The 26,251-nt window shown below is 50.7% G+C and overlaps 1 long non-coding RNA gene across 8 annotated transcripts; it reads left to right on the top strand.

Moving 5' to 3' along the window:
- Positions 1-141: 141 nt before the first annotated feature.
- On the top strand, positions 142-11,655 carry LOC148640916 (uncharacterized). Of its 8 annotated transcripts, none has more exons than XR_015930003.1 (4): positions 142-472; positions 4,543-8,416; positions 8,502-8,843; positions 10,434-11,655. It is a non-coding gene; the product is annotated as an uncharacterized LOC148640916 (long non-coding RNA). The 8 variants fall into 8 exon arrangements; XR_015930001.1 differs by having other exon boundaries at positions 8,502-10,127; XR_015930002.1 differs by having other exon boundaries at positions 8,502-10,561; positions 11,248-11,655.
- Positions 11,656-26,251: the final 14,596 nt, after the last annotated feature.

The following is a 26,251-nucleotide window of genomic DNA, read 5'->3' as shown; positions in this document are numbered from 1 at the left end:
CTCGCCAGCGCCGAGGTGCGGGGGCTCGCCGGGCCCCGCCCCCGCCCCGCCCCCGCCCGCCGCCGTCATCCCCGCCGGCCCCGCCCCCATCCCGCCGTCATCCCCGCCGGCCCCGCCCCCGCTATTCTAATCAGCCACCGGCGGAGGGAACTGCGCAGGGCTGGAGCGAGCGGGCGAGGAGAGAGAGAGAGAGAGGGGAGGAAGAGGAGGAGGAGTGCCGGATTTTAAGATAACGGCGCACGGCGAGAACCGACAAACCATCCTGCACCCTCCCGTACTGAAGTGCGCGGGGTTTCTTTCTCGCCCTCTCCTTACTCCGGCCAGGTGCGTTTTCACCTCCTCCTCCTCCCCCAACTCAAGGCGAGGTGGGCAGACACTCCCTGCGCGCCTGTCGCCGCGGGAATACAACTTTCGTGGGCTCCTTCCCCGGCTCGTAGCGGCTCCCCGCCGCCTGTCCGGCTCCGGCACCCAGGTGAGTCGGGAGGAGGCGGTGGCGGCCGGCACTCTCACCTGTGTGCGGCCGTGGACGCGCGACGCGCACTGGACTGGACTGGACTGGTTGTTTCCCCGGCGTGGGGTGGGGGGATTCCCTGCAGCCCCCGAGCGGAGACGGGCTGCGTGGGGCGCCGGGGAGCCCACGGAAGACCGCACGGCGCCACTCTCCTCCACGGCACGCCTCTGGCAGGTCAAGCAAAATGGAAAAAGTGTGGCTTTAATATGACTGATGATGATGATGGTTATTGCTGTTGTCGTTGCTGCTGGTGTAATAAACACACGTCCGCAGCACGTTACCTATCGCCGCTCGTGTCTCCGGTACTGAGGGTGAAGACTCGTCCCGGTGTCTGTTTCACGGAGAGCCGGCGCTGAGCTGTGCTTTCCAGGAGGTTAACGGCGCACCGGGCGCCTAGAAATAAGTTCTCGGACCTTCTTCGGACCGGATCACGGGTCGCCAGAAGCGGCGCTTTCCGTCTGAGGGAGCAGCGTGGGAGGGCCGCGACCCGGACTGTCAGGGCAAAAGAGTAGGAACCGTCCTTCACCTCTTCGGCACGGCTGGAGCCGGGAGATCAGAAACTCGTTTAAAAAGTGCTCTTCGCCGGCGGAGCGGAGACCGGGGCACGGAGCGCGACCAGCCGGGAGGTGAACTCGCTCACGGTCCGTGCCGGGGCGAATGCACCCGGGCGAGAAGGTTTATTACGCGGCATTTGTGTCTCCGATGAAAACGCCTCGAATTATAAAACCCCTCGAATTATAAAACCCGACATTTCGTCGACGCGGTACTGCACGGTGTACCCGGCGCCACCCAAGTCAAACTTGGAGAACTGTAACGACCGCGCGTCCAGAGAGAAACAAAACCGGCGACCACGATGACCAGTTCGGCTACCGTCCCTTAAGAGGCACGAAAAAAGATTCCCCCGTGGTTTGTGAAGACGGGGGCAGCGCAAATCCAGTCGGTTTCTTTTTTTAACCCCAAACCAAGTTTTTTTTTGTTTTAGCCTTGCGTGAGAACGTCTAACCTCTGTTATTGGACCTGGCGGAGGCGCGGCTGGTAGAAAGACCCGAGCTCGGCGGCTCTCGTTAACGGCAGCGCGGCTCCGAGCTCCGTCTCCGCGAGCCAAGAGCGGGCGCCCGGCGATCATCCGGTCCTGTTCGGCACCGCGGCGGGCCGCCCGAGTCCCGGGCTGGACCGACACCACTGCCGGTCTTTGGCAGAGCCGATTGGTGTTTTCTCGCGGATATGCGGCTTTAAAGGACATGAACGGATCCCACCAGTCCATTTTCTATCCGCTTCCCCCGACTCCGCACGGGCAGCACCCCGGCGCTGCGAGACAGGGCGCCGCCGGCCCGCCCGTGTTACAGCTCCCAGGGTAGAAATAATCCCGAGCTTCAGGCCTGCCGGATGAAGTTGAGCGACTCTCTCAAACGAACCCCTCTAGACACCAGCAGCCCCCAGGTGGATAGTCTTCTGGACATTTAAAAAGAGTAAAATTCAGGGGTGATTTCAATCACGTGCCCCCAGATCCTGTTGCCCCGATTGTGTTCATCAGGAGAAATCCCGATTGATGTTATGTATGTTCAGACATTGTTTCAGTTTTTTCATGCACTACAAGCAATGTGATGAGTAGTCAGTGGGATTTTAACATTGCTTAGAGAGATGGCTCACAGCCCTGTGCCCAAACACACAGAGCAAGGAGACAAATCACAGCCCTGTGCCCAAACACACAGAGAAAGGAGACAATTCACAGCCCTGTGCCCAAACACACAGAGAAAGGAGACAATCACAGCCCTCTGCCCAAACACACAGAGAAAGGAGACAAATCACCAATATGTGCCTATACAGTAAATACACGGAGTGAAAGGAGACACATATCAGAGATGTGTTCCCATAGCAATGAGAGAATGGAAATGCATCACAAGCATGTGTCCAAACAGAGATTCATGCCAGCACACAGCCAATAGCACAGCTATTCCCTGAACTGGGACCCTCCAACTAACTGCACTGTATACCTGAGCCCCTGGGACCCTCCACCCCCTAATCCACTGCAGGAGGGGTTGGACTTTAAGGGAGATGTGCTCTCAAAGTGCAAATCCCTGCTCCGCAGTTTCAGAGCCGGGACAGCGAAAGGGACAAAAGCAAGTGGTCGGGCTCGGAGGGACTCTTTCACCGGGCAGCTCCAGCCCCATCATCCACTTGTGCGCTGATCGATAGTGGACAATCCCCTCTTTTGGAAAGCTGCCCAGCGCAATGTTGGCCTGAGCGTTTGTGGGCACCCCGACTCCTCAGGAAGGCTGGCTCTGTGCTGGGGCTGAGCCTTGACCCCCCTGGAGGTGGTGGCCATCATGAACCACGCCTCTCCTCCGCTTCATGGGACTGTTACTGGGCAGCGGAGCACTTTGAGCAACAGGCTGCTCCAGCTCTGGTGTTCAAGGGAACGTTTCCGCAGGTCTGTCCTCCCGGCGGCTGTCAGGGTGTAGAACGCTGCCCTAGGCTGGGACTGCTAGCCCTTCATCTGCTCCTCTATGGACAGCACGTTGCACTCATGTTCTTTCTGGACACTGCATGAATATACTGTTTATACTGTGGTCCTTTCAATCTGTATAAACCTATGCGCATTCTGCTCAGATTTTATTGTTTAAAGTGATTATGAGCATATTTTGCACACACCTAACTCTATTTTATTTTGTCTTGCTGTAGGTATTTTATTTTTTTTTGTCTGTTTTGCTTGTCTTGGGCTGGGCTGCTGTAACACCTCAGTTTCCGTTTGTATGCGGCTTGCTGGGATGCAAAACAAATTTCGGAGAATTTGGGCGGCGAATGGTTACTGAATCGTATCGTACGGCACCTGCCCACTCTGCCCTCTCCTCTCGGTCTCTTTGGGAGTTATTTCTGCGTTGGTCACGTCTGTCGTTTGTGTTCTGGCTGTATACAGGACACGACTGCTCACTGTATGAGAATCTAAGCGACTGATCAGCAGGCACTGGGTTGATGCTGACACCTGCCTGCCCACTCCTGCCCACTCCTGCCCTCTCCTGCCCACTCCTGCCCTCTCCTGCCCACTGCTGCCCACTGCTGCCCTCTCCTGCCCACTGCTGCCCTCTCCTGCCCACTGCTGCCCTCTCCTGCCCTCTCCTGCCCACTGCTGCCCACCGCTGCCCACTGCTGCCTTCTCCTGCCCACTGCTGCCTTCTCCTGCCCACTGCTGCCTTCTCCTGCCCACTGCTGCCCTCTCCTGCCCTCTCCTGCCCACTCCTGCCCTCTCCTGCCCACTGTTGCCCTCTTCTGCCCACTGCTGCCCTCTCCTGCCCACGCCTGCCCACTCCTGCCCTCTCCTGCCCTCTCCTGCCCACTGTTGCCCTCTCCTGCCCTCTCCTGCCCACTCCTGCCCACTCCTGCCCTCTCCTGCCCACTGCTGCCCACTGCTGCCCTCTCCTGCCCTCTCCTGCCCACTGCTGCCCACTGCTGCCCACTCCTGCCCTCTCCTGCCCACTGCTGCCCTCTCCTGCCCACTGCTGCCCTCTCCTGCCCTTTCCTGCCCACTGCTGCCCACCGCTGCCCACTGCTGCCCTCTCCTGCCCTCTGTGTCTTTTTCCTGTGATGGACTGGCGTCCTGTCCAGGGTGTCTGTGTGTGTGTGTACCTTCTCTGACTCTTTCTGGGCTTCAGCACAGTATCTGGGGTGACAGGTGGATCCCCGAAAAGCACCAACACCTTTTCACCACTTCTTGACAGCCCGCGCGGACTACCGCCGCTCGCGCTGCTGGTCTCCATTAAGTTGTATTTGCGCACAACGTGGGTCTCACACCGGCGCCACAGACACCCCGACTCGGAAAAGTTGATTTCAGGGAGGGGGGTGTCGAAACGTGCGGACCGGGTGGGGGGTCCCCCTTAAAATAAATCACAGCTATAGAATTAAATAATTCGCTGATAGATACTATAATATACTATTTTACTATACTATACATCATACTATACTATGATATAGAATATACACTATAAATACTATACCTCACCAGTCCAGTTGAATAATCTCACTTTCTTGTGCAGAGTCGCCTCTTGTTTAGCAGACTGGAGCGGATTCTCCGACGGCTCAAGACGGACCCTGTCATTCAATAATTCGCCGATGAGTTTGCGGACCGGGGGTGTCGCCAACAGGAAGATTTGGGAGCGGGGGGGCAATTTATCCGGGAGATTATGGAACTTCCTGGAGGTCTGGTGTCAGAAATACGGACGAAGTCAACGTGTCGGCGCCTGGAGCACCGCGGCGTGAAACCACAGCAGGAGAGCGACGCTCTAGAACAGGTGTCCCCGTTCTAGAACAGGGACAGCGATTCTAGAACTGATCTTCCCACAGGACAGGGGCATATCGGTTCTAGAACAGAGAGCTACAGCACCTGCGGCATCGCTTTGTAGGACAGCGGTGTCTGCTCAGAGCCCATGTTGTCCGATAAACCGCCGTTACGCCATTAACGTGCTCGTTATGTGCAGTCATTAACACGGCCACACGCGCTCGTCTCGGGCTGCTTATCTTCCTAATTTGAACTTTTTTCTAAAAAAAAAAACGCCAAAGGTGTAACGTTTGTACAAGATATGCCTTCTACCGCGTCTTGAACGGCTTACCCAAGTATTAAAAAAGAATTACGCTTAATAAATACCGAGCTGTATTTCGGAAAACAGCGCACAAGGTGAGGGATGTTCTAAAACAGCGGGTCAGTACAGGGGACTGAACACACGCTGAACTCTTGCGCCACCTGGCGTTTAGCTTGTGAATTACAACGTGCCGACAGAGGCGCAGGGACGTCTGTATTCAAGCAGGTCGGCTCACACAGCGGTCGACAGGGCCCGAGGAGAGAAGCGAAGAGCGGAGCTTTTGTGTTTCTACCCGGGGAGCCTGTCTGATATCTATGGAAGCCCGTTTCCGCCAGGGAGTAAAAAAAAAACGCGCTATGGTATCTCAGAATTCCGACTTGGTATCTCAGAATTGCAGCAGAGCCCTTCTCACACGCGTGTGCTTTGCACCAGTGTGCACTGTCGGCAGCACGGCTCTCGCACTCACCGCGGAGCGCCCTGGTCCAGCTCGAGGGGACAGACCCTCAGTCTTGCAGGCCAAGCTGTGAAGATCTCATTTGGCAGTGCCTTTGTTCACAAATATAATACACAAAAGCCATCCGTCCATTTTCTAACCCCTCCCTCCAATTGAGGATGGCGGGAGAGGAAGCTGGAGCCTATCCCAGCAAGCAATGGGAGCAAGGCGGGGTATCCCCTGGATGGGACGCCAGTCCACCACAGGACACACACAGACACAAACACACACTCACAGCAGGTTCAGTTATCCCAGAAGCGAATTGACCTTTGATGCTTTTTAAGCGTTCAGACTGTGGAGAAGAAATTGCACACACAAAAAAAAAACCACAGAGAGAACATGCAGACTCCACACAGACAGCACCCCAGGAATTGAACCCAGTAACCCAGTGCTTAGAGGCAGCAATGCTAAACACGGCACGACTGTGTCGCCTAATGCAGAAAATATATCATTTAGAAATGTGATATTAGTAGTCTCAGATGTCCGATTTAGGTTGAGTTTGTATCTTATGATATTAGATTGAAACTTGATATTGTGGGGGGCTGGTTAGCTCTGCTGCCCGGGTTCGATTCCTGGGCGTGTGCAAGCTGTCCCCTGCGCCGAGTGGGTGTAGAAGAGTCTCTTGCTAGGACTGGCTCAACTTAAGGAATTTATGTTCACCACAGCCGATGTCGCCCCTGGGTTCACATGAAAGCTTCTCCAAGGCTTTTGGTAAAAAAATAAAGCATTGTGTGTGCTTGGCCAGGAGCAGAGTGGTGGCGCACAGTGGTCAGCACTGCTGCCTCACAATGCAGGGTTCCTGGGTGCAATTCCCGGGGTGCTGTCTGGGTGGAGTTTGCATGTTCTCCCCAAGTTCGCATGGGTTTCCTCTGGGTGTGCTGGTTTCCTCCCACAGTCCAAAGCCATGCTGATGGCTTGACTGGCTTCTGGGAAAGCTGGCCCTGGTGTGAGTGTGTATCTGTGTGAGACCTGTGACGGACTGGTGTCCTGTCCAAGGTGTATCCTGCCTTACGCCTGTTGCTTGCTGGGATAGACTCCGGCTCCCCACTGTGATCCTGAACTGGAAGAAGTGGTTAGAAAATGGACAGATGGATTAAAGATTCCTCTACGTTCTCACCTGGTCTGTTACAACAAAACAATTCAATCCAGCAGGCACCCAGTTTTCTGCACCTAGGGCTGTAACCCAATCTCTTCCTCACCTAAAGCTCCACTCACATGGGGGGTGGGGGGGGGGAAGAAAATCGATAAGTTAGAGGAAAAAGTTGCACCCTGCCTGTTGAATTTTGCCAGGAGCTGCAATTCCTGCCCCACTGTTGAGATCTTATCTCCGTGAGGGAGGCTGACTCTGTGGCTATCAGCGAGATCTGCTGAGCCCAGCAGGCACGCAGGCCGTGGGACAGTGTCAGAGCCCAGTCCCCACCCTGTCACTCCTGTTTCTGCTGCGGGTCACAGCTCACCTGCATGGGAAGGAGCTCTGAGTCTCGTCTCACGGCCTGCTGGAGCTGAGAGTGAAGGCGTTAAGGACAAATCTGCAGGTCAACCTGTCGGGGACGTAGCTCAGTGGTAGAGTGCATGCTCTGCACGGTTGAGGGCCCGGGTTCAAACACGCGGGCTTTTGCGTGCGGAGTGGTGGCTCTGTGGCTCAGGATCTGGAAGGTTGCCGGTTCAAATCTTGCGGCCGGCAGAGGAATCCTACTCCGTTGGGCCCCTGAGCGAGGCCCTTAACCCCAGCTGCTCCAGGGGTGCCGTATAAATGGCTGCCCCTGCGCTCTGACCCCCAGCTTCTCTCTCCCTGTCTGTGTGTCTCATGGAGAGCAAGCTGGGGTCTGCGAAAAGACAAATTCCTCATGCAAGAACTTGTATAGGGCCAATAAAGTGATCTTATCTTATAACCAGACCAGAAAAAGTGGCACCTCAGACAGATTCTGCGAGCTGATACTCGTACTGCAGACCCCCAGTCCTCGTCCTGGGCACCAGTCCACATCGCACAATTTCACCTGTGCCTTTTTGACCCATGTTCCCTCTCAGCTGTGCGCGCATGACGAAATCAGCGCACGGAGGAAACTGAACTGCGCACCAAAAATTAAATTCCGCCGAAAATCTGATAATAAAACAAACACGGTCGTCCATTGAGAAATGCGAACTTGGCCACACGAGACTGACTGCGAGAGGCCCAACTTGGCTGCGTGCATTAGTATTGCTAATCGATCATCGATATCTCTGCTCTCGTAGTCTCGAACCTCACCACCCCTGCTCGCTCCACACTCAGTCTCTCTGACTGGGCTCGCTTTGATCCCTGTGCTTCTCTGAGAGTGACTATATTAACAAACAATAATTTCAGGTTTACAATTTTACATCCACTCAATTTAGTGCGCACAAAGTTTAGTCGGGGGGGGGATGTGCACAACTTGAAATGTTTGCGCCCACAGGCCATTAAGAATTAGAGGGAACGTTGCTTTTGCTAATATCGCCGATTATCCCCGACACCAATTAGCCCAGCAGCGTGTGTGTGGGACTGTGGGAAGCAACACAGGAGAACTCGAGGGGAGCAGACAGACTCCACACAGACAGCACCCCAAGAAACGGATCCCAGCTCGGCCACTGCGCCACCGGGCGGCCGGACAGCGACACCAACACGCGGTTCGGTCTCGACGATGTCAAACGCTTTGGCAAAAGGTGACTTTTGTTTTTCCCCAGGAATCTCCGCTACCTCCCTCAATAGTTTTAACGCCTGTTCAGGCAGAACTAGGGACGGCGGGTCGGTGACGTGGCCGGGAGAGAAGGGGAACTGAGAACTGGGTCCACAGTAGCGCACCGGCGTGACTTCGTCAGGGAACGGTATGCGTGTGGCGGAACTGCCGAGATGCGAGCTGACAGGTTCTGTGGCTTCGCTGTAATCACTTATTTATTTACGGCTAATTAGCAGAAGGGGGCTGCGACGGGGAGGGAGAGGATGATTAATGCCGTGTGTCAGCCCGCAGCACAAACACGGCGGCCCGCGCATGAGCGCCGGCGCGGCCGAGGGAGCCGGGGAGCCGGGGAGCCCAGCCGGCACACCGCTGCCCCCAGCTGGCTGACGGAGGAACTGCAGAGCGCCGCGCACGCCGGACCGCAAACCACGACCTAGAGGCGATCTCTACTGTGCACACCTGTGCTCGCCTCGGAGCTAATACTGGCCTGCCGCCGCAACCCTTTGCTGCTTCAAGATAATGTATCTTTCTCACGGAGAAAAGCAGAAGCTGATTCCACTCTGAAAAGTAAAAAGGTAGATAAAAAAAACGTCTGAAAGTAAAACCCGGCACAGCAGAACGCCGGAACGCGGATAATAGATTTCAGGATTTTCTTAAACTGTTCTATTTGCAGGCAGTTCTGTATTGTTTTCTTAAATACAATAGCAACACTTCTAGGGACATGAACCACCACATTGTTCGCTATGTATTATAAAGTTATGAAGTTTATTATATTATAAAGTATTTTAAATCACTCCCCTGGAGAATAGCTATCCATTTTCCTGAACATGTTTCCCTGCCAGGTTACGGTGAAACGTGTTTGTGGAGTGAATGGTTTACGGTTGGAGATATTTCTGATATGAGAATACAATTAAGTGTCATTATTATCTTTTCATTGCGTGATTTCTTAGCATTGTAAGTACTTAGCATTTTCCTTCAAGAAAACAGTGTAGAAATAAAATAGGATTATAGAACAGTATAGTATAAACATGGACAGGAAGTGTGAGCATTTTAAAATACCAAAACCTCTTCGGTTTTTGCCGGCGTGTTTAACTTTCTGCAGTTTGCTTTTTGTTTATTTAGCCTTCGGATTCTGGAATAAAAATAAATTCGCGTAAAGTAAATCTAACTCCCAGCTAATGTGCTTTCTCCCTTAGGCCTGTGGGTTTAGCTATTTACACAAGACGTTTGTATTTGGTAGCATACAAAGCAACATCGCATGCTAACAACGCACAATTCGCCGGATAGCAGTGTTATAGTTTATGCTTTGTGCTTTGTTCGGGCTCCACGTTTGTACGGTTGTGTGGGCGTAGGTAATGTTAATAATAACGTAAAAAGGGCCAAAATCGAGATTGTGTTGAATATAGGACAATTAACCGGCGTCCCCCAATTTTCACCCCCCTGTCCGCAAGAGAAATTAAATCGGATTCGTTCGCCTGTACTGAGGCGGGTTGTCTCAGCTGTCTGTGATTGCGTATAGAAACACCACCGCCTCAGCTACTCATACTCCACGTCATCGACGCATGTGCGCTCTCTGCTGCCCCCCAGTGGACACAAGCCCGAATGTCAGTGAAGTCATGCGCTTGCCTCCGAAGCGTAACACGCAACAGTCAAAACAGGAGAGCACAAACAAACAAACAGCACAAAAAGCCCACACAACACAAACAAAAATCAGCACACGAACGAAAAAGAGCGCCCACAGAAAAACGTGTTCAGAGCGGAAATGGGGGCTCGCAGCGGACATGTCGTGTGCTGTAAGGAGACGGGGAGGTTACAGGCCGGCGTGAGGTGAAGGTTAATTTATCTGGGCCATAGTAAAGGTGAATATAAATACGTGTTAATACGGAAATAACGTTCAAAAGTAGTAAGAATCCCCATAATTTAATTTTAAACGCTACTGGGTTCATATTTACTTGACTAAATTAAAATACTAAAGGGGGAACTTGCATAAGAAGAGGTATTTATATGAGGGACAAGTAATAGGTTTATTCCATGCTGAAAAAAAGAAGAAAGAGAACACAACGTTTCGGCCGTGGAGCCTTCTTCAGGTGTATTTACATGAGCTTCTCATAGAAACAGTTGTGGACAGGGTGGAGGACTTTAATAACATTTTGCTTTGACCTCAGTGTGGACATCCTCCTGTCGCGGGTGTTTTTGAAGGTTGTAGAAAATCCGCGGAAAGGTCTTGTCAAAAACTCAACAAGTGCACTGGACCTAGCGCTGCCCTCTCGCCGAACAACAGGCGTCATGTCTGGTGAGAGCCTACTTTAAACACATTTTTTGTGCACTGAATTTTGTGCTGTTACTTTTTTGTTTGTGCGCTCGTTTTGGTGTTGTGTAGGTTTTTTTGTTGTTGTGCAGTCGTTTTTGGTTTGTGCACTCATTTCTGTTTCTGTTGTCGATTTGTGTTTGTGTTGTGTCATTTCTTTTGCTTGTGCACTCGTTTTGGTGTTGTGTAGGTTTTTTGTTTTGCAGTCTGTTTTGGTTTGTGCACTCGTTTTTTTGTTGTGTAGGTTTTTTTGTTGTGCATTTTTTTTGGTTTGTGCACGCATTTGTGTTTCTGTTGTGGATTTTTGTTTGTGCCCTCATTTTTGTGTGTCGTCGGCTCCATTTACAGAACTCAAGTTGAATGCGCGAGGAACAGGTAGAGGTTTAGTCCCTTTTGAAGAGATCCGTTTCAGCTGTGCAGCCTTTCTTTTCAGCAGGGAACAAACGTCCACCCGTTCCCTTTCAATTTACAGAAGGTGTGATGCACGTATCTCTCTAAATACATCATAAAAAACATAAATCTACTCTAAAAATAAACGTATTTAACTGCTGAGTCTGAGATTGATGCCGCTGGGCTGAATCGAAACGAAGGTACGTGCCGGCTGTGTGATCCCCCAACTTGAGGTCTGTCCTTCTGGAATTAGTAACATATTAACGTGTCTGGTCCTACAGCCAGCTCGGATTGAGGAGCAAGAGGCACGAACAGGCCAGACCCGACGGAAGGGTTAAGAAAACAAACCGCCGTCAGGCCTGAGCAGGGCTGCAAGTCAAGCGCTCGGCTCCCGAGTCCTCAGCGCGGAGCGCCCTCTAGCGGACAGCGAGAGACACGCAGTCAAGACGCGGTTCATCCTCCGACACACGAAGAGGCGGAGTTGGAGAAGCGTAAAATGTTTAATCCATTAAAAGAAGAGCGTTACCCAACAAGCAGTTTTGACCCAAAGTTGTAAAACCTGCACACCACACTCGGTTGAAGTTTACTTAAGGTGATTTCACCCGAAAGATGATAAATATGTTACAATATAAACGTGCAAGGCAGCCATCAAGACTGGTACAATAATCTGTTCAATTTCGCCGCGCTAAGGGCACGTTAGCAAATGGCCCCAACAACACCAAGCCAAATCTTTTTTTTCGATTTCGATTAAGGTCCGCCGACATACATTCACTCAAGAGAAGGTGGGAGGTTCTGAAATGCACAGCTTTAGTACCGGCACACAGAGGAGGAGATTCGACAGGAAGTGAAAAGGGATGAACATTGCTATAAGAGTGGAAGCCGACCGGCGGAGACAGAGCTGGCGATATCCAGGCGTCAGCTGGCTGTACCATCGGCGGTAGGCTCCTGGGGAGGCAATTAGGCTAATTAGTGGGTATAGCGGTACTTCAATAACGCAGACTTTCGAAACAATTGTGGATGTCTTGCATAACAGCAACAGGGGTGGTGCGGTGGCTCTGTGACCGGAAGGTTGCCGGTTCGTATCCTGCAGCTGGCAGAGGAATCCTACTCCGTTGGGGCCCCTGAGCGAGGCTCTGAACCCCAACTGCTCCAGGGGCGCTGTATAAATGGCTGCCCCTGCGCTCTGACCCCCAGCTTCTCTCTCCCTGTCTGTGTGTCTCATGGAGAGCAAGCTGGGGTCTGCGAAAAGACACATTCCTCATGCAAGAAATTGTATAGGGCTAATAAAGTGATCTGGTCTTATAACATAAAAACGTACTGTAGTATTTCCACACATTCACTTAATATTCACATTTACTGCGGTAACGTGTTGTACCTACAGTAATAGTTCTAAAATGAAATGCGTTTAGAATCGGCCCCATCAGATTGCCTTTTAAAATTACTTCTTTAATGAAACTTAAACCTCTCGGTTTTACTTAAACTTTTCAGTTTTAAGTTGCCGGAATTCAAAAAGGCGTGAGGAAACACTTTCTATGTTGTTGCTTTACGTTTGGACCTCTCTGAGCACGATCCTGTGTTTCCATCACAGTTCCGTTTAGCCGTGTCGGCGGAACAACATCGGATTAAATAAATCAATCTAAGGGAAAAACCTGTTTGTGAACAGGTGCATCGTTTAAACATGAAGGATTTTTTTTCTCCCCAAAAATTATAATCCTAGAATGCAAAGCCTGCTTACCTTCAGAGTTCATCCGTGTTGACAGCCCTGCTGAGGAAAGCGGAAAACACGCGTCTTGAGAAGTCCGATCATATTCAAGATGTACAGTACCGTTCAGTTTTAGCATGTTTAATCGTATTATAAGGCCATTATCATGAAAAGAATGTGAATTCCACTACACCACTGTATAAAGTCGTTTGATAAAGGACACGATCCAGCTCCCATGCGCTACAGCCTGCTGTATGATCACTCGCCAACAGCAGTTATTAATCGGAATAAACTAAAACAGTAACCCTGCAAAACGAAATAAACTACTAATGGCTACTAACAGATGCTTGCCACCTAATCCTTTGGAGCGGGCGTTGGGACAGTTCCGGACTGTAACAGGGCTACAAGGCAGGGAAATTAAGATCCTAAGATCTTCAGGAAGATTTAAAGAAAGTTTACGGTCGAGGAAATACATTTTAAGCGGGGATCCCCCGATTATAGTGGGGGAAACGGGCCGTTTCGGCCCTCATTACTGCCTGCTCTTGTTGTTCTTGCCGATGAATACGGGTTCGTGACGGCAGAGTCGCATGACAGACTTTCATGGAGTTCAATCCCACATTTCCCTTCAGTGTCAGCCCCCACAGAGTCGGACATTCACAGACATGGCAGGGAGGTTGTTGTACATTCCCACACCTCTGTGCCTCAACGTGTGTCCCCTCTCACTTGCTCTCGACCTGCGGGTGTGCCCCTGGCTTCCCTGCTGAGCCTCAGGCCTCGGGCCCCCGTCAGGGTTTTGAATTTGACGCGTTTGTGCAAAAATGCCAGGAGAAGGGGTGGCGTGAGGCCTCAGCCTCGGCTACCCCCAGCTCAGGAAGGGTGTCTGCCTTCTTTTAGGGTTTTCTCTGGTTCCCCACTCTGTCCAGGGGGAGGACAGTCCCTCCCTATCTGGGCCTTGGTGTAACAGCGAGCTCTAAGGAAGGCTTCAGGCTTGCCCACACTCCCCTGCCTGTGTACGCCCCTACTCCTGTGGCCACTCCCTTGGCATTACCTTTTCCGACTGCTGCCTCCGCAACTGAGCCGTTTACCTGCGGGAACAACACAGAGGGGTCAGGAGACAGACAGACCGGCGCCGCCGGGTCGAGCCGGGCCCGGTGCGCTCGTCTTTGCCCCTGGGGGCGGCTGGCAGGCGGCGGCGGGAGGTCCGCCGTGCTCAACTCCATTCTGCTCTCGTGACTCCACACAGCGGCGGTTCTGCTTCATGGCTTGTCTGGAGTGAGGATGGCCGCTGACAGGACACAGCAGACTGAGGGCTGTAGCAGTGACCCTCCTTCATCCTGGCAGGCACAGGCCTAATGTGCCATGATCAAAAACATTCGCCTACTGTCTACAGGATACTACAGCCCTGAGGACTGTGTCTGCTGGATACTACAGCCCAGCGGACTGTGTCTACAGGATACTACAGCCCTGCGGACTGTATCTACAGGATACTACAGCCCTGCGGACTGTGTCTACAGGATACTACAGCCCTGCGGACTGTGTCTACAGGATACTACAGCCCTGCGGACTGTGTCTACAGGATACTACAGCCCTGCGGACTGTGTCTACAGGATACTACAGCCCTGCGGTCTGTGTCTACAGGATACTACAGCCCTGCGGTCTGTGTCTACAGGATACTACAGCCCTGCGGTCTGTGTCTACAGGATACTACAGCCCTGCGGACTGTGTCTACAGGATACTACAGCGCTGCGGACTGTGTCTACAGGATACTACAGCCCTGCGGACTGTGTCTACAGGATACTACAGCCCAGCGGACTGTGTCTACAGGATACTACAGCCCAGCGGACTGTGTCTACAGGATACTACAGCCCAGCGGACTGTGTCTACAGGATACTACAGCCCTGCGGACTGTGTCTACAGGATACTACAGCCCTGCGGACTGTGTCTACAGGATACTACAGCCCTGCGGACTGTGTCTACAGGATACTACAGCCCTGCGGACTGTGTCTACAGGATACTACAGCCCTGCGGTCTGTGTCTACAGGATACTACAGCCCTGCGGTCTGTGTCTACAGGATACTACAGCCCTGCTGTCTGTGTCTACAGGATACTACAGCCCTGCGGACTGTGTCTATAGGATACTACAGCCCTGCGGACTGTGTCTGTTGGATACTACAGCCCTGCGGTCTGTGTCTACAGGATACTACAGCCCTGCGGTCTGTGTCTGTTGGATACTACAGCCCTGCGGACTGTGTCTGTTGGATACTACAGCCCTGCGGACTGTGTCTGTTGGATACTACAGCCCTGCGGACTGTGTCTACAGGATACTACAGCCCTGCGGACTGTGTCTACAGGATACTACAGCCCTGCGGACTGTGTCTACAGGATACTACAGCCCTGCGGACTGTGTCTACAGGATACTACAGCCCTGCGGACTGTGTCTACAGGATACTACAGCCCTGCGGACTGTGTCTACAGGATACTACAGCCCTGCAATGAAAACATGAGCAATTAAGAGATCAGCTAGCAAGGCACTTGGAGAATCTAGTGTTACCCACCCCCATGTGTCACCCCAGCTGTGCGAGTAATGTGTGATGACGAGTGTCGTTTTCAGCAGCTTGTCCTGTGTTTGAAGCCTGTCTATACAATTGTCTTTCGGTGCAGCTGGTGCATATTGGTGTGGTGAAATTCCACCTGCGTCCCTTGGAGGCAAGGATATGACTACAAAATCAGCAGACTAAGGCAGATCCCGTCCTCTTTGTCCTTTCCTGCTGCTGTCATGTTGGCGGACTCTCGCCCTGTCTGCTGCTGGAGCCCCTGCGGGCGCACGGCGGCCTGGCGCGGACTTACTGAAGAGGATGGCGATGCCCAGGCAGAATGCCACCGCCGCGAAGATGAGCCCCCCCCTGCGGATAAACTCGTAATCTGGGAAGAGAGAAAAGGCGGGGTAGGAGGGGGGGGTCAGTCTCCCAGGCTGCACCTGGGCAGGGCTGACACCTTTATATTCTCGCTTCTCTGAAACCACCTGGGCAGGCTGGCACTGCCCTATTGCTTGAATGTAGGAGTTGCAGACCTGGGGGTTCATGCTAAGTTTAGAGAGACAGACATCTGTCATCGCCAGCAGCCATGTCACCCTGCAGCTCCCAGCTGGCAGCCCCACTGGAGCTCAGCAGTGTGAGCCTGGCCAGAACCTGGATGGGAGACTCCTGGGAAAGCTGAGGTTGCTACTGTTGTGTGCTCTGATGACTGGTTAGAGTCTTCCTGTGGAACCACGGTGGATATTTCATTCAGTCATTTCATTCTTAATTGTTTCATGCTCCAGAACCTCCCTAGCAGATGTGGCAATCACTGAGCGCAGAGTGAAAAGGAGTCTTCGGTTGTAATTTGGTTAAGTTCAGACACTTTCGTTCTCCACACCAGACTCTGATTCCTCTAATTTTGAGTAAAGACTTAGACTGTCTTTACTTGTGATTGTGATTGCGGCTGTAGGACATTGTTGAGACACCTCCTATCTGATGGCCAGATATACTGCTATATCGAACAATAAAACGCTGCTCAGTTTGGTTGAGTAAGTGATTCCTAGAAATACTGTATGTCAAAGAAACCGGGCAAAAAAGATGGATCAAACTGGAAAGATCGTCTGTTGCAGATTCACTGCAATTGAGGATAGACGATGAAAGTGATCACTGCATACAGATAAAACATTTCCAGTTCCCTCCTCTAACGTCAAACCTGAAGATGGTATCAACCCTTTCATGAAACATCTTTATGATCTATGAGTTTGTTTAACAGTGATCACATGAAGAGGGAATTCAATTATTTCCACAATGTGGCTTATTTGAATAAGAATAAGAAGTAGTCCCTATACAAGATTCACCAGCCCATCTCAGACCTTTACCACAGTACATCACAGACAGCCTATAGTGGGCTTCTTTGCTGCTGGGCACATGTGGGCTCGGTAACTCTTTGTGTCCGAACGCTTGCAGGTCGTTTTGTGCTACCGGCTGTCGGAAGTTGTGACAGGTGATAACATTGGCCATTACCGTAGGTGAAGGGATCCAGGTCCATCTTGGGTTTATCTGAGGATGGAAAAAAAAAACGCAATAAGGAAAGAGGAGAGTGAAAAAGCATCGGATCAGCCTTTTGCTCAAGAGGATGAGCTCTCGTTGCCAAAGCATCAGAGGAAATGTGGACTTGCACTTGTCAAAGCAACGATCCACAAAGTTAGGAACTTTCCTGGAGCAGCGGCATAGATATTATGTTTAAAACAAGCCACATAGGTCCATTTGTTCTGCTGATTTGTATTTTCATCAAAGGAGGTGATCAGCCCTGGACAAGCCTGTGTCTGATCGCTGGTCTCTGAGCCCCGGACAAGCCTGTGTCTGATCGCTGGTCTCTGAGCCCCGGACAAGCCTGTGTCTGATCGCTGGTCTCTGAGCCCCGGACAAGCCTGTGTCTGATCGCTGGTCTCTGAGCACCGGACAAGCCTGTGTCTGATCGCTGGTCTCTGAGCCCTGGACAAGCCTGTGTCTGATCTCTGGTCAGAGCCCTGGACAAGCCTGTGTCTGATCTCTGGTCAGAGCCCTGGACAAGCCTGTGCCTGTGACAAGCAAGTATTTCGAATGTAAGCGTCATCCATCTGTTTTCTAACTGCTTCATCCAATTCAGGGCCATGGGGGAACCAGAGTCTATCCCAGCAAGCAATGGGCACAAGGTGGGGTACACCCTGGACAGGACACCAGTCCATCTCAGGGCACACACTGACAGCAACACACACACACGCACACCAGAGCTGCTTTTCCCAGAAGCCAATTAACCCACTAGCTTGACTCTGGACTGTGGGAGGAAACCCCCATGAACATAAGGAGAACATGCAAACTCCACACAGACAGCCCCCCCTGGGAATTGAACCCAGGGTCCCAACGCTGTGAGGAAGCAGTGCTCACGCTACATGACAGGGTCTTCCATAAACATCATCCGAATCACAAATTATTATTGTTAAATGAGTTCACACAACATTCCCGTTCCGACCTCTCACTCTCCTCCCAAGAATCATCCTCCACCCCCGTGTCCATATGCACACAATTCCAGAACCCGACACTACTTACAATAAACATTTTCTACACAGCAATACTATAGCAAAACACCACAAACACCAAGCTATTACCCTATTTAATAAGCTAATACCATAGTATATGGGTAGCTTTTATGCTGGGCGATGAACTGTAGTTGCTTCTGTCCTTGCATGTTAACACGCCAGGTAGGCATTTACATTTTTTTCCCCAAAACTGATCACATGCAATGGGGTGAATTAGAATATCCCATCTCTACTTGAAGGGCTTTTCCTGTTTTTACTTTTAAGTGTAATTAACATTCAGTAAGGTAGGTAGGCTTGCCTCTCCTGGTTTGACAAATCCGTCTAACTTTTGTGTTTCAAGTCTAGTCCTTCACGTCTTGAGATCTCCCGCCCCCCCGAAAGGGGACAGATCACTGATGGACAGGTGTGAATTGAGTTTGCACGCTGTGGTCCAAATGCTCCAGACGCAGAACTCTCCACTGCCAGAGAGTGGAGAGTTTTTTCATGCCAGGCGACTAGATCCATTTTCTCCCAGGATCTGTCTCTCTGCGTGGTTTAAAAGTTCAGCTGCGTTGCAGAAATATTTCTAATAACAACAGCATGGAAGGAGAGTGAGAAAGAGCAGAGGAGAGAAGGCGAGGAGTTGGAGAGAGGGGACAGAGGCGAGATTGCCCGGGGGCAGGCTGGGAGACCTACCTGCGCTCATGGTGTCTCTGCTGCTCTGCGCCGTGCTCCGAGTGGGACTGCAGTCTCTCCCAGCGCACGGGGCGTCTCGGAGGCAGGTCCTGACGGGGGTCAGCGCACAGGCACGCCTGCTGCTGCTGCTGCTCTTCCGGGACCTGGGGCCAGCCTGGGGGGGACAACACGCGCACGCGCGCGCGCGCGCACACACACTCTCTCTCTCTCGAACCGCACGCGCCCTCTCTTCACCCTGGCCTGGGGCAAGGGCAGAGTTCCAAGAACTCGTGAGCCATTGCTTCAAAGCTCAAATAGAGCAGGGCCCCCCTAGGAAATGTTTTAAGGTGATCACCGTGTGCGCCTTCTAGCTCCTACCTGTGCTGTTGTTTTATATCCTTGTTTTGCATTCGTAAAGCAGAGACCTAGCTTTGCCCTGTGATGTAAAAGCGGGCCTGGGAGTATAGGATTTTGTCTGTGGGCAGGATCTTTTTGTGTGAAAGACATGATGTGCTGACACCTGTTATCGTCACAAAGGAATCGGGCTGAGCAAGCAGACTGTTGTTTCACATACTGTATATGGGAGCCTGCAGGAAGGATCAAAAGGTTAACTCTCTCTATGTATAGATCCTAAAACTTGTGCTTCTCCGAATGCCGTGCCATTCCCTGTGCTTAAAGCTTGCTGGTGAACAATGGCAAGGAGATCAGACAGGTCCGATCACAGGGAAACACCTTCCTTTCCAAAACAACCCTGCTTTCAGATGTTCACTGAACGGCACTGTGACTCCTCGCATCCCTGCAGTGACCCCCTTGAAGACAACACGTGTGTAACACACATGGAGTCAAGAAGTAGTAATACGATGCATGAAGAGCAAGACACTATCATCCAAAAAAAAAAAAAAAAGAAAGTTAGTTATAGAATATAGGATCTGAAGCAAAAAGATGACACTTTGAAAACCTTTCCTGTCAGTTTGGATAACCCAGCTCAATAAACCTGGAATAATAATAGATGCTAATGATTTATTGTTTTATTTATTATATACTATGAGCCGGGCACAGACTATCTGTAAAGATGGGTTTGTTGCCGATCGGTGATCAGCAAGGGGGCTGTCCTGATGTCTGCAGGTTTTTTGTTCCTGGTTCCAGGAGTTTGGCACCCCCACCCATGACTGATCGACAGAACACTTTGTAGAGTGTTGTAGAGCTCTAACATACAAGCACGGTCAGTGAGAGGGGATGATGGAGACTGCCCTGTTTAAAACTTCACGTCTCACAACACATTAAGGCACACAGTCGGTCGGAGAGGAATTAGCTCAGGAACGATGAGCTGGGAGACAGACAGCAGACATGGGCTTTGGGAGTAGAACTCCCTAAGGGGACAGCAGTGTGGCTCGGTGGTTAGGAGTTCTGAACTGGTGAGTGGGAGGTTGCAGGTTCAAATCCCAGGTGAGACACAGCTGTTGTACCCTTGAACCCAAAACTTCACCTGAATGGTTCTAGTTTAATGCTCAGCTGTATCGATAGGAGCAGATGTCAGTTGCTTTGGATAAACTTGTCCACGAAAATAGCAGCTGCTGTTTCACCCAATAAATTAGCGATAGGGATCCCTTATCTGGACGTTTGTAACACCTTTGAGTTTTCATGAAAAACAAAATGAATTTCAGGCGCCTGGACTCTTTGCCACCAGGAATGCAGAGTTCATGCCCTAAAGAGGTCCTGTTGATGCAACGCTCCATGGAAAGATCCAGAAGAGAGTCACAGGATTTGGAAACTGGGGATTTTATGGGCTGGGTGACAGAGCAAAGTGCTGTTAGTTCTAGGCCGGTGAGCGGTTAAGATTTAATCAGTTTTGTGAGTAGCGTATGTCTGAAGGTGAAGTGCAGGTTATTGTATTTTTTACCGATGCCTGTGGAAAAACAACTCTGATAACAAAACCCCCGCCGGGCCTCTGGAGGAGTGCTGAATTCACAACAATGAGGTGATAACAATCGCGGGATTTTAGGCGGACCGTACTGGAAGTCATCCGAGTTCTGCAGGACAATGAAAGGCCGGAGAAAATGTGGTGATGCCAAACGTCAGAGCCCAGTTCGACGTGGTTTTGATGTACGGTTGTTATGAAAAGCCCTCGGATGTGGTGAGCAGAGACGCTCTCATTCCCTAAGACCCTGACATTCCTGCAGGTTTTTATACCACACACACAGCCATGAGGAGCACACTACAGGCCTAAAGATGTGAGGAAAGTGTGGGGTGGCACAGTGGTGCCGTGGTGAGCGTTAGTGTTTTGCAGCACTGGGGCTCTGGGTTAAATCCCTGGGGTGCTGTCTGTGTGGAGTTTGCATGTTCTCCCTGTGTTCATGTGGGTTTCCTCCAGGTGCTCCAGTTTCCTCCCACAGTCCCCACACAGTGCCCTGTGATGGACTGGCGTCCGGTCCAGGGGGTACCCGACCTTGTGTTCGTTGCTGGCTGGGATAGGCTCCAGATCCCTGTGTTGGATAAAGTGGAGCCAGGACCTCAGATTTACTTCTTATCCGATGGAAGGCGCCTTTTTACAGTACAGTGTCTCCGTCACTGTACTGGGGCATTAGGACCCACACAGACTGCAGGGTGAGCGCCCCCTACTGGTCCCACTAACACCTCTTCCAGCAGCAGCCTCAGCTTTCCCAGGAGTCTCCCATCCAGATACTGGCCAGGCTCACACCAGCTGGGAGCTGCAGGGTGATATGGCTGCTGGCTATATGTCTGTCCACTACCTGCCTTTTTCCAGTTGTGGGCTGGGAAAATGTTCATCTTTTCCAGGTCAGAGTGGACAGCAGCTCAGCCGATTTGAGCAACGAAACAGAAGTGCAGGAGCTCTGGCCCTGTGTGAGGGGGGGGGGTTAATGATCCTGCGAGGATGGAGACCCTGTCGGTAAGCAGAAGGTTGCGGGTTCAAATCCCAAGTGAGACACAGCTGTTGTACGTTTGCTGGTGGATGCTGCACATTGGTGGTGGTGGAGGGGAGTCCCCATGACCTGTAAAGTGCTTTGAGTGGAGTGTCCAGAAAAGCGCTATATAACTGTAAGCAATTATTATTACCTTTGAACAAGATACCTCACCTGCTTGTTCCAGTGAATTATTCCATTTATGTGTAGTTTGTATTGTTGTAAATTATGTGTATTAATCGTTCCAATTATATATATATATGGGTGTGTTAAAATTTCTCTTCTCTGTTGTTCTGAGCTGAATCCTGTCCCTGCGCCCTTGTTCATCTCCCATCCCCACAGTGCGCTGCACTGAAGGCTCAGGCGGTTAATTATTGATGGCTTTGCTAACGGGTAACCTGTGAGACCACAGGAGAGGCCGATGAATCAGTGCTGTCAGTGTTCCCTGCCGATTTCCCCTTGACCGCCACGTTTCCAGACTCGCAGCGCGCCTGGCCAGGAGCAATTTCCCCTGAATCCCCCCAGTGAGGATCAAAGGAAGAGAGGTGTCCCTTTGTGCCCCACTATGTGGCATATTCCTCATTTCGCTGGAATTCCGAAATTCGGAATGGTTCGGAATGGTTTCTATTGCGTGCGATGTTTGATTATGGATGGGAATGCTTTCCTTTCTGAGATGTTGGTACGGAAATAAAGTATATTTTGTAGAAAAAAAAACCCTTACTTCTCTGGATATTGCATGTGGGTTACCCTGTTGGCTTGGAGTTCAGCGCTTACAAGAATATAAGATACCGTATGCCTTCCGATGGCAGTTCAAGTATACGCACACACACATAAAGTACAGGGAACACTGTCACAGGGGTCGTCTCTTAAAGTGCTCATGTTCTTTCTAACAATGAGCTCAATTAGTTTCAGGTGTTTTGCTGCCTGATGCGGTTCCCTGATATCGCTGTAGCTGTGAAAGACATCGTTGCTACTGCCCAAGGCTCTCCGCAAAGTCTGACCGAGTGCCTGGGGTTATTCTATGGGGAGAGCCCGTTCTTGGAAGACTGCTAGAAGTGTCTTATTTGCTCCTCTTCTTGTTCCTGATACCAAGTAAAAAGGGTGACAACAGCAGAACGTGGGTTTTGTCCTCAATGATAAGTCCCTTGTCTCTTCTTTCTGCTACACAGGAGAGGAAGAAAAAAAAGCTATTTTGCTCTTTAACGGCCAATTTGGGAGACGGTGTATTGTGAGTTCTGTTATTTGATAAGATCAGATCACTTTATTGGCCATATACAATTTCTTGCATTAGGAATTTGTCTTTTCGCAGACCCCAGCTTGCTCTCCATGAGACATACAGACAGGGAGAGAGAAGCTGGGGGTCAGAGCGCAGGGTCAGCTATTGTACAGCGCTCCTGGAGCAGTTGGGGGTTCAGGGCCTTGCTCAGGGGCCCAACAGAGTAGGAATCCTCTGCCAGCCATGGGATTTGAACCAGCAACCTTCCAGCCACAGGCGCAGATCCTGAGCCACTGCTCCATTTGTGTTCCTTTACAGGTCCGCTGGCCATCATTTTGAAATAAACCTGTTGCTGTTTTTTTTTGGTCTGACCTGCCCTGAATGTCTCTCTCCCTTTTTGTAACACAGAATAAGACATGGGTTCCAGGCCTGCTCGGCCCATGGCAAATAAACCCCCTGAGAGTAATCAAACCCATTGTCCCCTGCTGTCTAGAAGGGAGCCAACCGATCCCTGTTTAAAATATTAAAAGTCGATGAGAATGAAAGCACTAATATATGTATGCATTCTAATCACAGGGAGGACGCAAAGCCCCAGGTAAACAGGATCAAACCTCAAAGCCAATCGCCTGTATGCCCGCAGAGGAGCTTATTGCAGTATCCAAGTGATCGCCTGAGCACAAAAGAGATTCCAGACAAATCCTTCTGTCGGCACAGCTGCCCGACCCTAGTTTTCGTTTGTTCCTGCAGAGACTTGCTGGCCAGCGGGCACAGCCGAAAGGTCAGAGTTCGGGCGTTGTCCCGGGCCCTTAAGAGTAATTTGTTCTGTTCTGAACTTGTAGATACTTATACGTGACAAACAGCAACAAGGAACAGCGATTGAATTAATTTGCTTGGGGGGAGAGAGAGAGAGAGACGGGGCGCCAAATGCTACATGAGCAGTGGGCACTCATGGTTACTGACCAATCATTAACTTCTTCCGCCAGGCACACCGAATTCACCGAATAATGAGAGTGCCCTTTGTGCTGTTCATCCTGTGCATTTTCATTTATTTGCTGCACATGGTCACACAGTACAAATCACACAGTACAAAAAAAATGTTTTCCTGGGCATATACTGTGGTACTTACAAATATGGAACGGTTACTGTCAATTCTACATGGCTATAGAAAATCTCCTTTCCCTCTTCTCCATCCAGTACTGCAAAAGTGTTTCTCAATTTTCCTGCCCAGATGATCTCTGTTAAAGGAGGTGAATAATGTTAAGATCGTTTCACAAGAGGAGGGCTACAATTGGTTCAGAGAGGACAAACACTGGTCTCTTTTGCCCAGGCAGAGTAACTCCCTGCCCCACTGTGCCAGCATAGCGCTCACAGCAAGAGGTGAAAAAACACAGTTTCGGTCAGATGCTTTTGGGAAAATGCGCCGGAGTTTAATCCAGACTTAAAATTGGAGCAAAGTCTGCTTTAAAGCAATACATTTCTTTGTGCTGAGACAGTATCGAAAAAGGGAACTGCAGGCCCCGTTTCTCAGAGCCGTTATTAAACGAAAAGAAATAATTGAGGGAATTGCACAGTTTCACAACTTTCAGTGCAAAACAGTGAGCTTCGTGAAAGTCCTGTAAGTTGTCGGAGGCTGACAAGAAACCACTAGTCTCACTAGAGGCGAGAGCGAAATTCTACGGCTCCTGACGTGAAGCAGCCCTTCCTGCTCACTAGTCACTGCAATGAGAAACATGGTCTCCTAGCAATGTTGATTATTAGGAGTGTGTTTGTGTTGGTTGGCGGGTTGCTCTTTTTTTGCAATGCTTTTATCTAAAGACCACATCGCCTTGTATGTGTCGGTTTCATGAAAAAATGTACTATTCATATAGGAGTGAAATTCGCTTGGACTGAAACATGTTTACAATGTAGAAGGACTGCTTTTTGTTGCCTTGATCAGAATCGCAGAACAGCGCATACATGGAAACCTTGCCTGTTTTGTGGTTTAAATTGGAGGTTGTACACGTTACCAGGTACTTGGTAGTTTCATTGTGGTTTGGAACGGACTCATCACGGCTGATTCATTACAACCCCGAAAGGTAAAAATAACCTCACAGTTTCCCTTTGCCATATCATTTTAGTGTTCGTTATGTATTCAGGGAAAACGCATACCTTTTTCTTCCCACATGTCTTGATCCTGTTACCTGAAGGAGACATTTGCAAAACAAAGTTATTCCATCGGCCTTTATCAATCATGGCCTCCTAATAATCCCCTTCTCTGAACTGGCTTCATTACTCTGCTCTCCTCCCCACTGAGAGCTGGTGTGTGGGGAGCGTTCTGGCGCACTATGGCTGCCGTCACATCATCCAGGTGGGGCTGCACACTGGTGGGGGTGGAGGGGATCCCCATGACCTGTAAAGCGCTTTGAGTGGAGTGTCCAGAAAAGCGCTATATAAGTGTAAGCAATTATTATTATTATTATTATTATTATTATTATTATTATTATTATTCTGTCTTCAGCTGTTCATTGAGGCACTTGGGTCAATTTTTAAGTGGCCGTGTGCTGAGCTTCCCCTCAGAGAGGGTGATGAAGTAGGTCCTGTCTTAAGAATGAAAACGCTTTGAGATCTTTCTGCTTGAAAAGTCTAAAATACAGTGCCCTCCACACGGCAAGCTCTGGGACCGTGAAGTGACGGGGGACACTACACTGTAAACAGGTGCCGTCCTTCAGATTTCAGACTTACCGAGGAGCAGGATCAACGAGAGGAACACGATGACCCCGGCGAAGACCAGACCCCCAGTCCGCAGAGTCTCGTAGTCTGGGAATGCACAGCAGAGATGCCCGAGGTGGCAGTCGGACGCAGTGATTAGCAACATTCACACCCAAAGTAAAATGAAATTGTCATTTGTTCGTTCAGTGCTGTCTAACATAAACGTGAACAGCAGCTAAGGGCCCTGCCAGGACTACATTCCCCAGAATCCTCTGGGGGAAGGTGCTGAGGCTCCTCTCTGTCCCCTAGCCAATTGTTTAGCAGCAACTGGTCAGGTGACGGGAGAGCAGCAGGTCATGCCCCCCCAGGGGACTCTGGGAAATGCGGTCCTGGTGGGGCTGTGCTCTCTCGGCGCATTAGGAAAGCACTTGAGCTGCTTTGTTCGGGAAGGTCTGAGCATGCACAACCACTTTGCAGGTTGTGACGGAGAGCTCATCCTCTCCATCCTGCTGGGAATCCACGCTGTGGTCACACTCACCGTAAAAAAAGTCGCTGTCTTCATAGCTTGCAGGTGCTGGAAAGAGAAAACTGGGAGTGAGTGCTGATTGCTGACAGATCCTACGGGAAATTGTGCTCACCGATCACCACTCTGACGCACTCACACGCAGACAGTGTACATTAAAGTGTAAGGAAAAGAAATTGTATTAAAATAATGACATTTAAATCTCTGTTTTATTATTAATTCATCCATCCATTTTCTAATTGCTTACGAGTCCCAGCAAGCAATGGGCACAAGGCAGGGTACACCCTCGACAGGACGCCAGTCCAACACAGGGCACACACAGACACACACACACACCAGGACCAATTATCCCAGAAGTCAATTGACCCCCCAGCATGTCTTCGGACTGTGGGAGGAAACTGGAGCACCTGGAAGAAATCCACACAAACACGGAGGGAACATGCAAACTCCACCCAGACAGCACCCCAGGAATGGAACCCAGGACCT

The sequence above is a fragment of the Lepisosteus platostomus genome, chromosome 25 (genome assembly GCF_059453375.1).
Source record: "Lepisosteus platostomus isolate fLepPlt1 chromosome 25, fLepPlt1.hap1, whole genome shotgun sequence".
NCBI classification, from domain to species: Eukaryota; Metazoa; Chordata; class Actinopteri; order Semionotiformes; family Lepisosteidae; genus Lepisosteus; species Lepisosteus platostomus.
The sequence above is the reverse complement of the archived record's forward strand: the minus strand, read 5'-3'. Positions and strand labels throughout refer to the sequence as shown.